The 14,273-nt window shown below is 34.8% G+C and overlaps 1 pseudogene; it reads right to left on the minus strand.

The window, feature by feature from the left end:
• Positions 1-9,048: 9,048 nt before the first annotated feature.
• The window catches only part of LOC105051263 (uncharacterized), a 21,472-nt pseudogene continuing 16,247 nt past the window's right edge, over positions 9,049-14,273 (minus strand).

Here is a 14,273-nt window from a genome sequence, read left to right on the forward strand (position 1 = left end):
TTTTAAAATTAGTCAACAAAATTAGTCACACTAAGTTTATAGTGACCCTACACCAAAGAACTTCAATAGATATGTTATTAATTTTAAAGTAACTTCAACAGACACGTTATCAAGTTTAAATCAAACACAAAATAATTTTAATAGATATGTCATCAATTTTAAATATGCAGAAATATTGCATTATGCTTACAAAGAGGATCATGTATTCCAATATTTTCTTTATTTGTTAGCTTACTCACATTTTAATCATAAGACTTTCTTTCCCTCATACAATCATCAGTTTGGACCGTGTCTTTAAGTATAATCAAATTGTACATGCAAAGATAGCCATTGATCATGCAGATAGGAATAGAAAGATAAGAGTCATTACGGTTATCATATTTATACATTATATAATAACTAAAGATTGATTTTAATGATACTAAAATATTTGAGTATTATCAGTACTAATGCAAGTTTGAGAGAATGATAATAGGATTTTTTGTGATGTTCAAAAATTACATATAAAATTAGAAAGAAATTTCTCTAAAATATTTAAAAATAAATTTTTTTTAAAGTTTTTGATAAATGATGGGACAGAGTAGATCCCAAGACACCAAGAGTCAACTCTGGCACACCTAGAGAAGACTGGCACTTTCTACGAGTCAACCTCAGCAAACCATGAGTCGACCCCAGAATAGTCTCAGGATGTAATGTAGATAGAAAGCAGTAATTGAGACTTTTTATAAGTTGACCCCAGTACACAATGAGGTGACCCTAGAATGATCTCAAGGTGAAGATAGAGAGAAATGAAAAATAGTCCGTTCTCAAGTAGATCCTAGTAGGATATGAGTCGACCCCAAAATGGTCTTAGGATAAAGATAGGGAGTAGTAAAAAATGACATGTTTCCAAGTTGACCTCAGCATTGCATGAGTCGAACCCAACTCTGAATGAGTTAACCACTATTTTAGCTGAGTCAATCCTTGAATGGCCGCTGTCAAAGATAGAGAGCTATTCGAAGATGCAGTGCTTCACAAGTTGACCTCTGAAGAAGTCAAATCGATCCTGACTAGGATGAGTCAATTCCTGAAAAAGACAAATCGACTGGACATCTTTAATAGATAGAAAAAGTTACTAATGGCTAGTTTGAACTCTCCAACCATTATATTGCCTTTTCCAATGAGTGAAGGGCACTGGGTCGTGCCTGGCACGATCCGGCCCAGGCCCACCAGGCCTGAGGCTAAACGGACCGTGCCTGGCACGGCACGATTAGCATCAGACCCCAGCTCGATATGGCCCTAGGCCCAGTGGGTGGCAGGCCGTGCCAGTTGTTGGCCCATGGATTCTTTTTTTTTTTAAATTACAAACGGATCGTGCCAGACATGACCATTTTTGACCATTACGGACCGTATCAGGCACGGCCTGTTTCGGTCTATTACAAGTGTGGGGTGCGAGCGTAGCAACCGGAGGAGGACAGAGGAGGTTCGAAGGGGGGGCAGCTTTGGTGCAGACGGATGTCGGGGCCCGAGGGGAGGGGAGGGGAGGGAGGGTGGTAGTCACGCGGAGCTGGAGGCGGATGGTGGGTGCGGCATGGATGGCGGCTGGGCGAGGCCGCGGCGGGTGTGGCACAAACAGCCGTGGTGGGTGCCTCGTGAAGGGAGAGGGAGGGGAGGGTGGAGGGGGTTCTGGGGGGGCTTTGGTGTGGACCGATGCTGGGGCTCGAGGGGAGGAGATGGAGTGTGGTGGTCGCATGGAATCGGAGGCAGATGGTGGGTGCGGCACGGACGGTAGTGGGACAGGACCGCAGTGGGTGCGGTGTGGATGACCACGTCCCTCGGAACCCCCTCTACCCTCCCCTGACCACTGCGCTCGCACCCCACACTCCAAACAGGCCGTGCCATGGCATGACCCATTTCAAGGGGGCCGGGCTGGCATGCGGGCTGTGCCATGCCTAACCCATGGGTCGTGCCAGCCCAAGCACTTATGGGCTGTGTCGGGCTTAAGCCGCGGGCTAGAAAACCTCAGCCTAGCTCGGCCCCCCTTTATGGGCCGTGCTAGGCATGCCATGGCACTGTAGCTAACGGGCTGTGCTAGTGCCGGATCGGGCTATATTATGGGTGGTCCAACCGATTACCCATCTCTACTTCCAATCATTTATGGACATATTTAAGTAAGAAATTTAATTTGGAAAGACATCCAAGTAAAAAGAAAAGCCAAAAAGAAGATGTACTCTAGAAAGCATTCAAATCCAACCTTCTAGCATTCAATTCAATTGAAAAGAGAGGCTTTTCGCAAAAATTATGTGAGCTACTATTTGAGCAATCATTAAAACCAATACTTCAAGCCTCTCTCAACCAATTAATGAGGAAATCCAAACATTCAAGAAGCTTCTTCAACGGCTTCTATGAGCTTCAAAGAGTTTTTATTTTTGAGCTTAAATTTGTTATCTTTTATGTTAACTATGTTGTAACAAGATTCTTAGGCATAGAATCTTGGGGATTATGGCTGGTCCAAGCCTGTGACATATATAATTGACTAACTCTTAGGGACTTGATCGGAAATGTTGTGATTAGTAAGCCTCACAAAATCAACTAGATTGAATTGTGAGCTTAACAAAAAAATAATCAAATTGTAATCAAGGAGTAATTATAGTTGAAATTTTCAAACGAGAGATCTTGGAGAGTGAACATAGGTATTAAGTTTAGCACCGAACCACTATAAATTTATTGTATTTACTATTGTATAGTCATTTGCATTTATTTTTTTTTGCTACATTTATTTTTTTCTTAGCACGTTACACTTAGAACTTGCAATTAAAGCATATATTTGGATTAAATTTTTAAAGAATCCTATTTGCCTCCTTTTGGATTGCTATCTCTGAGTAATATGTACTATCAAAGCAACATACTCAGTCCATTTGATCTAACAATCAAGAGTTTAAAATTATAATAATCCAATTAGTTTCTTCCTTATTGAAGGTCAATCTACCAATAGACCATCATTTTTTAATGGTACTAATTACATCTATAAAAAAGCATAAATAAAAATATTCATTCAAGTACTTGATTATGACAAGTGGAATATTATAATTAATAGCCCTCACACATCCACTGCTCTTTTGGATGTGTGCACTCTCCTAAGCCGAAAAATATTTGGAATGAACTTGATAAAAAGATGGCTTAGTTGAATGCTATGACCATGAATATTTTATATTACTCCCTTGATGCTAATGAATTTAATAGAATATCCATTTGTGTTTTTGCTAAAGAAATTTAGAATAGATTAGAAGCTATCTGTGAGGGTACAAATTAAGTAGAAGAATCTAAAATTAATACACTTGTATATAAATATAAATTATTTAAAATAAAATAATGTGAATCAATAACTAAAATATTTATTAGATTTATTAATATTGTTAATAATTTAAAAAGTCTTGGCAAGTCTTATTTTGATAGTGAACTTATGCGAAAAATTTTTAGATTTTTGCTAAGGAGTTAGAAAGCCAAGGTGAGCTAAAAACTTAAACAAAATATTCTTGGAAGAGCTCATTGGCTCACTCATGACTCATGAGTTAAGTATGCATTAAAATATAGATGAAGAATCAAAGAAGAAAAAAATCATAGCCCTCATATTAGTGGCCAAGAAGGACAATGAAAATAAAGAGTCGGATGAATCAAATAGTAAAGATGAAATGATCATGATTATTAAAAAATTTAGAAAGTTTATGAAGAGAAAGAAGCAAGAATTCTAGAAGAAGGGCATGATCAAGGAAGAAGCAAGTAAGAAGAAAGATAAGTAGCAGTCAACCATATGCTATGAATGTAAGAAGTCTGACTATTTCAAAGTAGATTGCTCTCTACTCAAGGGAGCTTCTAAGAAGTACAAAATGAAGGCCATAATAGCCACTTAGAGTGATTGCAAGATTATAAGCTCCGAGGAAGAAGACAAAAAAGAAGAAGTGTTCAATCTTCATGACACATGAAGATGAGGTATACCTTAAAAACTCTTCCAAATTTACTTTTGATGAATGGAAGATGCATTTAGAAAATTGATAAATAATTTAAAAAAATTAGGACACAAAAATAAAGAGCATAAAAGAGATAATCAAATTCTTACTGAAGAAAAGGAAAGATTTCAAAATAAAAAGAATGATTTGATCAAAGAAAACATTAAACTAAATTGTTCTTGACAACATATTTAAAATGTATTTTTCTTGAGTGCTTCAATCTGCCAAAGTATTTAAATGAATTGAAATTAGGATTGTAATAAAATCTTCTAGGATTTATATATACATGATAGAGTTTGGTATGCATTCATTAATAAGTTAATTGGAGAGATTCCGATGCTTCTAATTTACCTAGTTCATTTGGAAAACTAGTATTCCTCAACAGTCCATGTTTCATACAGTTTCGTAATATATTTTCTCGAATATTCTATGTCAAGTGTTTTAACCGTGTATAAGCAAAGCTAAGTCTCAAATAGGTAGTTCTTGGACTTGATCACTTGGAACAGAGTGTAATATGTCTAGGCCAATTTTATAACATATATTTTTCTTATTTAATTCAAATTTATAATTTATTTTTATTAATATTCTTGTCTTGTAATGCATTTTAAATGTACTAAACTTACTTCGGCAATAAAAATTAAATGCATATTTCTCAAGTGTTACGTCTCCTGTTCTAACCACGTTGCATCAGAAAATTAATTCTTGAATAGATAGGTTTACTTGGAGCAGAGTTTGATACGCTTGATCCAATTTTGTGACAAATATTTTTCTTCTCCAATTTTAATTTATATTTTTTAATGTATCCTTGTCTTATAACATATTTTAAATGTATCCAAATTACTCGGACAACAAAAATTAAATGTATGTTTCTCGATTGTTCTATCTCAAATATTTTAACCATATAGCGTAAGCAAAATTAATTCTCGAACAGATAGGACTTGCATTCAATCACTCGGAACAGAGTTTGGTTTGCTTAATTCAATTTTGTAATGTATGCTTCCCTTATCTAATTTAAATTTATAATTTATTTTTGTTAGGTATCCTTGTCTTGTAGTGCATTTTAAATTTATGTATATTACTTTCAAAATAAAAACTGAGTGGTTTTGCTCTGTGTGTGTGTGTGTAAAATAGACATTCAGTTCACCCCCTTCCTCAAGCCCTACTACTACATCTCCCTTCTCTCTTTGTGGTTCTCTTCTCAATTTCTCCCCGTCCATAGTCCGGCCCTCCACAAACTCCCATTGGTGAAGAGCCGGTTAAAGTCCTCTTAGGTCCCAAACCTCATCTCCATCTAGGATGGAGCCAAGGGTCTTTCTACCTCCCCCTTTTCCTCCACCTCTCAATCCTTCTCCTTCCTTCCTAATCCCTTTTCTCCTCGGAGATGCAAAGTCTAGCGCATATATATCCCTTCTCTCCTCCATTTCTGCCATTTTCCTTCTTTCATCTTCACAGAAGATCTCACTTCATATGACATTGCCAATCCTGATTGGATGTACGAGGTGTTGGTACAATCCTTCCATTCTCCAGACCCTGCTCCTGATCTTAAAGTCTTGGATCCAGAAACGCATCCATCGATCAAAAATGTTTCCATAGCCATTGCCGGAGCACCCCACCAGTGGGAGTGGCTCGACGCAAATCAACATTGCAACAGGAGCAGCAAGTTATTTGGGAGGATATATGTCTAGCAAAAGGCTTCGAGACCAGAGATGAACAAGAAACCCCTTCTCCAGCATTTTGCTATCATTGATACTGTTAGAAATTTGTTACTTCTCTCAGCATTAGAACAGCCTTTTTACTTTTGCTGCTGCTTCATTTTTTTTTTTTTTTTTTTATGGATTCTAACAATATAGACAAGGTATGGGATGGGATGTCTATTTTAATAACATACTTCACGGATTGGTACAATAAGGAAATGAGGGAGATTGTGGATCCAATGCTCTCCATGGCATAGTCTGAATGCGAGTTGTATATTTAGTATGGGAATGTGTTTTGTCGTGTGTTTTTATGGACTGCCTGCATGGATTTAACGTCAGATCATATACATGCTTGTGGTCATGTTGCTGCTTATATGATGGCATTTCGAATTTATTAAGATTGATGGCTCAAATGCTCATTTCCAGGATGGTTAAATATCGACTCAAAATTTGTTTTTTTTTTTTTTTTCTCTCCTCTTTCTACTGGGAAGTGACTCTTTGAGATTATCTTTTAAGCTCCAGCTAGTTGCCCAACAACTCTGTTTGCATAGAAGGGGTCTTGAATTAGTTGTTGACTGAAAAGATTTCAAGGAAATGATGGAACATGTTACCATGCATGGGCTAGCAAATAAAGGCATTTGTCCACAGTAAGAAATCTCTTTTTTGGGTCTTAGTGTTATGGATCATTGACGGCCGATACGTGCGAACTTTTCAAGGCATGCCTTTGTTCTCTAGGTGCCCGAGAATTGACTTGAGTTTAGGTTGGCACTTCATATTACACTAGCATGGGACCCATGCTTTGCAGTGGACTTGTGTAGGACACAGGGTAAAAAAAATTATGTTTATAATAATCAAAAAAGATATCATATATAATTTATATTTGTTGATTTTTCATAAAACATAATATTACCAATATATTAATATTAAATATTATTAATATTCTAAAATATTATTAATAAAAATACATGATGTTTATCAAAATTTATTATTTTTAAAACTAGTATTAGTATTATTAATATTATTGATCTTACTATTTTGACTAAAGTAGTGTTATTAGTTTCAATTAATAAACAGCTGCGCTAAATTATTTAAAGGGAGCAAATAACTTATTTTCTTTTTTTTTTTTTAGTTTAAGTGTTTTTTAGGTATGGAAAAGGGTCTTTTTTTTCTTTAAAGGGAGGGTTTTTAAAAGGATTAGTTTTTTTATTCTTTTTCTTGCTCTCCTTGTCATCCTTTTTCTTCTGCTCCATTTCTTCTCCTTCTTTTTTATAAAATTCTAATACCATAATGCAAAAAAATAATATAATAAAAACTAAAAAGAAATTATTATACTTCAATGGCCTTTTGAAGTATTGAATTTTCTATATATTAACAAAATATTACAATATTTTATTAGCTGGATAGTACAGATAATGCAGTAAGTCGAAGGACCAAAACAAACAAAATGCATTTTCCCATAGTAAAGAGAATGGCACAAAATATTGTCAAGCAAATGATGACCTCTTACAGATGCTCTTATATATAAACATCTAGCAAAAAAAATGTAGGTTAAATAACCCTAAACCATGTTTTCACCAACCGATGATTTCGAATCTGATCAAATCATGTTTCTATATTTTTCGATCTCTTTCTCCAATTTATTGAAACGATCCATCAATCTTTTGTATCTATCGATCGATAATGATGCTCCAACTATAGCTGCCTATGCTTATGTTCAAGATTTTCATAAGCATTGTTAATTCTTTCATATATATATTTATAATATTCTTTATCTTCAGAATTATGATCCTTAATTTCAAATGTAAATTTTTTTTGATACTTATTTATCATAGATTTTGCAATACTTTCATCAAACTAGCTCCAACTCCCCATCATATACCCCCAGATCTTAAAAACTTCAAATGAGTCAACTCCCTGCTCTACCATAATTTCTATATAGGACTTCAACTAGTCATATTCTGAGACCTCAACTCCATACATTGGTTTTGGAAGTCTTAATTTATCAATTATCTCCTCCAAGATCATTTTTGGTGCTATTTTCACTAATTCCATTTCTACAAATACAATTAATCACAAAATTAGATATCTAACAAAAAATATATTAAAGCATAATATATAGTTTTTTATTCAAAATTTATAGCAAAAAATAAATTTACTATGACATAAATTATGTAATACAAAATGTAGTAAACAATATAATAATATCTCATAGATTGAATGTTTTAATAATATGATATAATATCTTATAATTTCGATATCCAAAAAAATTCAAAATTTTAAATTACAAGAGATTTAGATTATGATTAATAAAAGAATTTCTCAATTTAGATAATCTACTATGTATTTTGACATGCTAAAATAATTGACATATCTATTTTCATATCTAATTAATTCATATTTAGATAGATTTAAATCAAAATTAGACTAAACTTATGGAAGAAATTGGGTCTAAATAAAGTAATAATCAATTATTAGATAACAATTTACATATTTTTTAATAAAAAAATTTGCATTTCTCACACACATGCATGTATATGCACCTCTATATATTACACAACTAATATTAGATGACATTCAACCTAATATGCATTACAAATAATTTATCCGATGTTATCAAACATTTTTTTAGAACAATGATATTTATATTTGTAACATGAATATATATAATAAAAAATTCTATATTAATTTATAAATAATAATATTAATTTGAACCTATATTCAAATCCCCGTGCGGGAATCAGTAGTGTAGCCAATGTATTTTTTCTTAAATGTAATAAAATATTAAATCTTATATTAAATTATTTATCATGCAAAATCATAAAAATTATTGATAAAAAAGGAAGGTTAATACATAATTTCCATTGAAATTTTAATTTTTTTTTGATAAAACAAATAATTTTTAAAATTTTATAGCTGCACTTTACTCATAAAAAAATTATGGAGACATTTGCATAAAAAATTGGGTTCGGCTCTATGTGGTTATACTAACATAAAAGGATTGTGAGGGCACTTGCATAATTGCCAAAGATCTCTTTTCGTGCAGTTATCTTCATACCATTTCTATAAGGCCGTTTATTTAAAAAAAATATGAAAACATCTGCATGAAAAGATAGTGTCTTCTTTCCATAGGACATCCTCATATTTTGCTATGCAGATACATATAATAAAAAAAAATCCTAACCATAATTTTGCACCCATCCTCTCCTATCTCTCTCCTACTACTGCCCATCTCTTCTTCCCCAACTCGTCTCCTCTGCCCCCTTCTTCGGTATCTCACTCCTCACTGATCCCCTAATCCCACCAACAACCTTCTCCTTCTCCGATCCCCCATCCTTCTTCTTTTTCTTTTCTTCCCCGCCCCCCACCCCCCTCCCCTTAGGTAACACCAACCCCACCACCTCTTTTTAGATTCCCTCTCTCACTCATCCACTACAAGTTGTGATTTAAATTATCATTGGGTCCTGTCTTGGGACGATTACAATAATCAAGCTTTTATGCATCTTCCTCAATTAGCCCAAATATTTATCACATTATAATGGTGAGAGAATACTTTAAGGGCTTGGAATATAGTAATATCAGCAACTTTGCCAACATTTACGGAGCCACAATCTGCATTTAGATAAAAAGGAAGATCAGTTTTAAGTCCAATAAATTAAAATCTTCTAACATAATACAATAAGCATTTACCAAGTATTCAATTTTGTCAGTTTGCCTCTCCACCATCTCTCTTCAGGGAATTTAAAGATCAAGGGAACAAGAAAACTTAAAACACAACTTGCCTGACATGAAAGGAGAAGATATTGAGGTAAATAAATATAGAATATAATAATAAAGATGTTAAGCATGGAATATCAGAACTGATGGATTACACCAACCTTACTATCAGTATTTATCAATTTCATTGGTTTACACGCTTGTCCAAAAATGCATTGGCCAGATTGCTGAAAGTCACATTAACACCTTCAGCTGCAGCATATTTTCTTAATTACTTCATCAACTTCTGGTTTCAAGATCTCTTTCTTAGTCGAAGGATTACAGAGATAGTATAGAGCTCCAAGAGCATAACTCACCTGCAATTTACATTTGAAATTAACAGCCAAGAAAAATCTCAAAATGTACAGATGAAATTAGCTGTACATTTTAATTTAAATTGCAAACACCCAAAATAGCATTTTAGAAGCCTATAATCGCAATTGCAGGCGGTTTTAAACTGCAAAAAGAGTCTAAATCTTGTAATTGGAATTGCATGAAAAATCAGCAGCGGTTCCAATTACAACATTTATTTCAGTTGGAAGCAGCCCACAAACAAGTCCCCTCGCTACATACAACATTGAATTTAATATATAACATAATTTAAATATACTGAATATATTAGTTATATTAATAAGTATATTATAAAATATCATTTATTATGATAACATATACATAACTATTATAACAGAATATGAATTTTATAATATCATAGTACTATGATAATTATTGTTATAACATTAGCCACAAAACGACTATAATGATCATAATATACTTATGTAATTATTATATAAATAATCTAATATTAATTTAATAATATTATTTTTATTAAATATAAAAATTTATAATAATTATTACACTATAATCACAAAAAAAAGCAATTCACCATTTTTAAGAGGGTTATCTTCCATCATCATCAAGCCAAATGGATGCAACTGCATTTGCACTTTCTGACTATGGACAAGCAAATAGAAATAGTTTTTGCAACTGCAATTCTAATTGCACCATTTCCGATTGCATTCTGCATTTGAAATCCATGCAATTGAGTTGCAGGAAAACAAACAAAGCCTTGTTTCAAGAAAATTGTTATTTATTAATCAAAGGGACCTACTATAAACAACAAAATTAATTATGCACTTAGCTTCTAAGAAAGCATGTTGCCACAATGCCAGCCTGTGATGGCCACATGTGTTAGCCATCTGGTATCTGTTTTCTTTTGAATATTTCTTCAAGTCTATTCATTTCGAGGACAAAGTGATATCTAGCCATCTCTAACGTATGTTTCCAAGTAAACATACTTACAGTGTTTCTAACAGGGCTAGATAAGCATTGTAGGATCAAAGGGATTCCACCACGCTCGATAATAGCTGCAGCATTTGCTGGATCTGCAGCACAGCAAATAATTCAAGTAATTGTGCATACTTATCTTGACGAATAAAACATGAAAAGTTAATCAATTTTGTATATAAAAACCATAGAATTACACCTAATGTGATCAACTACTGTACAAAAACATTAAACTATGCCAAAGTGAATGTGGACATACGTCTACAAAAAGCAAAAAGAAACCACTGGCTGTTTTTATACGTTTCATATTAAAAACAAAAGGTAATCCTGTGCTACAAACTAACTGATTTTTGAGTTCAAATTGCTCACCAGCACCTGAGTTACAGATACCACCAGCCCCAAATTCAACAAGTTTTTCATTTGGCTCCATTATACGGTCGAGAAATAGCTCCAAAACATTAAGCTGTACAAACAACATATTCTTTGAGCATAACAAGAGAGTATCCATATTCAGGTCAATAAATATCCAGGTTCAGTGCCAGGCATAGAAATGCATAATTGTAGGGTTCGTGTGCATATCTAGAATTTCTTATACAGTCAATCCAAAATCTTGCAACAATTAACAATATATTTTACTAACATATTGGTCATAATAACGCTTGTAAGCAATTACTCAGTGTGTTATAGCCCAAAACCCAGCCCAACCAAGCCCAATCCAGCAGACCCAAAGCCCAAAACAAAAGAAAAAAAAAAAAAAAAAAACAGAGTAAAAACCGGAAAGAAGACTCCCGGTAGGAGTCTTCTTCTCCGGCGAAACCCAAGCAAGATCGGACTCCTAGGACCCCTCGGAATCCTAGGGTTCCCTATAAGAATACCCCCTCCCTCTTGAGATCGATCATCGGCCTCTTCTCCCTCTCTTTCTCTCCGATTTTCCCGAAGTAGAGCCGCGGGCACTGTTGGGTTTCTCGCCGTGATTTCTCGCCGGTGAGGTCACCGGAGGCCGGGGGTGAGCCTTCCTTTCCTTCCTCTCTTCCTTCCCTTTCTTTTCGTATTTTTGATTGAGGCTGCCGGTTACGAGTGTCGCCGATCTACAGTCGGGAAAGAGACTGTTTTTGGGTCTCTTTTCCTTGAAATTTCTGGCACCGGCGATCGATTCGAAAGAGACTGTTTTTGGGTCTCTTTTCCTTGAAATTTCTGGCACCGGCGATCGGAATCGATCGCCGGCCACGCTCCTCCGTGACCGGGGGAGTGGCCCCCTCTGCCGCCAGCCTCCGCCGTGGCGGCCGTGGCCCGAACGGCCGATCAAGGTCGAAGGACCAAGGGTCCTCTGTTCCGGTGCGGGAAGGGCCAAGAAGAAGAAGAAGAAGAAAAAGAAGAAAAAGAAAAGAAAAAGAAGAAAAAGAAGAAAAAGAAGAAAAGGAAAAGAAAAAAAAAGGGGGGGGGCGGAGAGAGAAACTCTCTCTCTCTTTAGATTTTAGGATTTATGGAATTAATTAATTAAAAAAAATTAATTAAATTAGCAATAAAAATAAAAATAAATAAATATAATTAGGGTATCCATGGATTAGTTCGAAAACCCTAGATGCTGTCGACGAATTGATCCTCGTGGAGATATTAGATTTTAATAATTTAGTTATTTTTAATTCGATGAAATTTTGATTTAAAATATGATATTTGACATATCAGGTTCAGAGAAGGATTTTCGAAATCCCTAGAATTTCTAGTTTGGACTTTCTTTTGAGGTAAGTAGTGTTTACTTTTACTGAATTTATCTGGTAAATTATGAATTAAATAAATTTATGCATGCTTGCGATTGAAATTATTTATTGAAATAATTATTAAAAATTATTTATGATTAAAATTAATTGTAGAAAATTATTTATGATTGAAGTTATTTGTTGAGTAATTATTATGATGATATATGATCTCAAAGAATGTTATGATTGATTTGACTCGAATATCATTTAATTTTATTATTCTTGAAAATAATATATGAATTGGAAGACAATATGAAATTGACAACCTGACTGTGTTGAGGACCCCGCCAATGGGGGCATATACGTTGGCAATTGACTGTCCTGAGGATTTATGTCGCCAGTAAGACCAGCGACATGTCGTCAGATAGACCAGCGACAAAACCGCCAGCGAGACCAGCAGTTCCAAAGGACTTGGCTGCCAGATGATTCGCAGCCCACCGCAAGCAGATACGCGGTATTATGACCCTGCCACAGGGATAATGTGGTCATAGTCATGGTTGGTAAGAAGAATTTAAGAAATTGATGAATTTAAGAAGAAAAGCATAATTGAAAATTATGATGATTTGACTTTTATAAATGATTGACAGTATGAATATGATTTCATGAAATTACATATTGATTTGTTATGCATAGTATTGTTTGCCTGATTTATTCAGTTAAAGGTATACACTGCTTACTGGGCTGTTTAGCTCATGATGAGTTTTATGTTTTTCTTACAGATCTAGAAAATTAGCATGATGCGGGATTTCGGTTGGGAGAGCGATTAGAGATGGAGTTAACTCATTGATTTAGGATTTTTCTCAGAATTGATTCAAGACTTTTAGTTTTATTTTTAAAAGTCAGACAGTTATTTTCTTTTGAACACTGAGTTTTGATTTGTTATTTGAACTAAGATTTGAAAAATTTATTTAACTTTGTGTGAAGATATCATGATGAAATGCCTTGCATGCTTATGGAAAAAGTATTCTATAAGTATGCGGCGGTTGCCATGACCCTCGATTCAAATCTCGGGTCGGGGGCGTGACAATTAATATGGTATCAGAGCATAAGTAGATAGATAGAGACATGTAGAATAAAGTGAGCGAATGATGGGTAGACATTAGAAAATTGAAAGGTTAGTTATGATGATTATGATTTGACTTGTCATAAGTTATAACCTTATTAAGGATAAGTTATTATCTCAAATCTAACATAGGTCAATATGCCTCCACGACGAGCGAAGAATACTCAAGGAGCGGTAGGAGGGACATCAAATCCACTTGGCGATAATACTCCCCAATTAAACAGCGGCACAACTCAGCAGGAGGGAATCCATGATCCTACCGGAAATACTCCGACAGTACAGGAGGAGCCGAACATGACTCAACTAATGCAAACTCTGATCGGAGTAGTTCAAACACAGCAACAGTTACTTCAACAACAACATGCACAGCCACGTCAGCAATTTCCATCGATACCTGGACATGGAGAACATCCGATGCAGAGAAACAATATCGTCGAATTTAAGAAGCTAGCTCCTCCAGCCTTCAAAGGGACATCGAGCCACTAGAAGCAGATAACTGGATTATGGAAATGGAGAAGGCCTTCGCCGTGCAAGAATGCCACGATGAAGAGAAGATCCGCTATACAGCATATCTGCTACAAGGCGAGGCATACAACTGGTGGCGTATACTGGAACAAAAATATGAGCACGATGGGATACCACTCACTTGGGAGAGATTTCGAGATGAATTCTTTGACAAGTATTTCTCCCGAAGTGTAAGAATACAGAAAGAACAGGAGTTCATCACCTGAGACAG

This window comes from Elaeis guineensis, chromosome 9 (genome assembly GCF_000442705.2).
Source record: "Elaeis guineensis isolate ETL-2024a chromosome 9, EG11, whole genome shotgun sequence".
Taxonomy (NCBI): Eukaryota; Viridiplantae; Streptophyta; class Magnoliopsida; order Arecales; family Arecaceae; genus Elaeis; species Elaeis guineensis.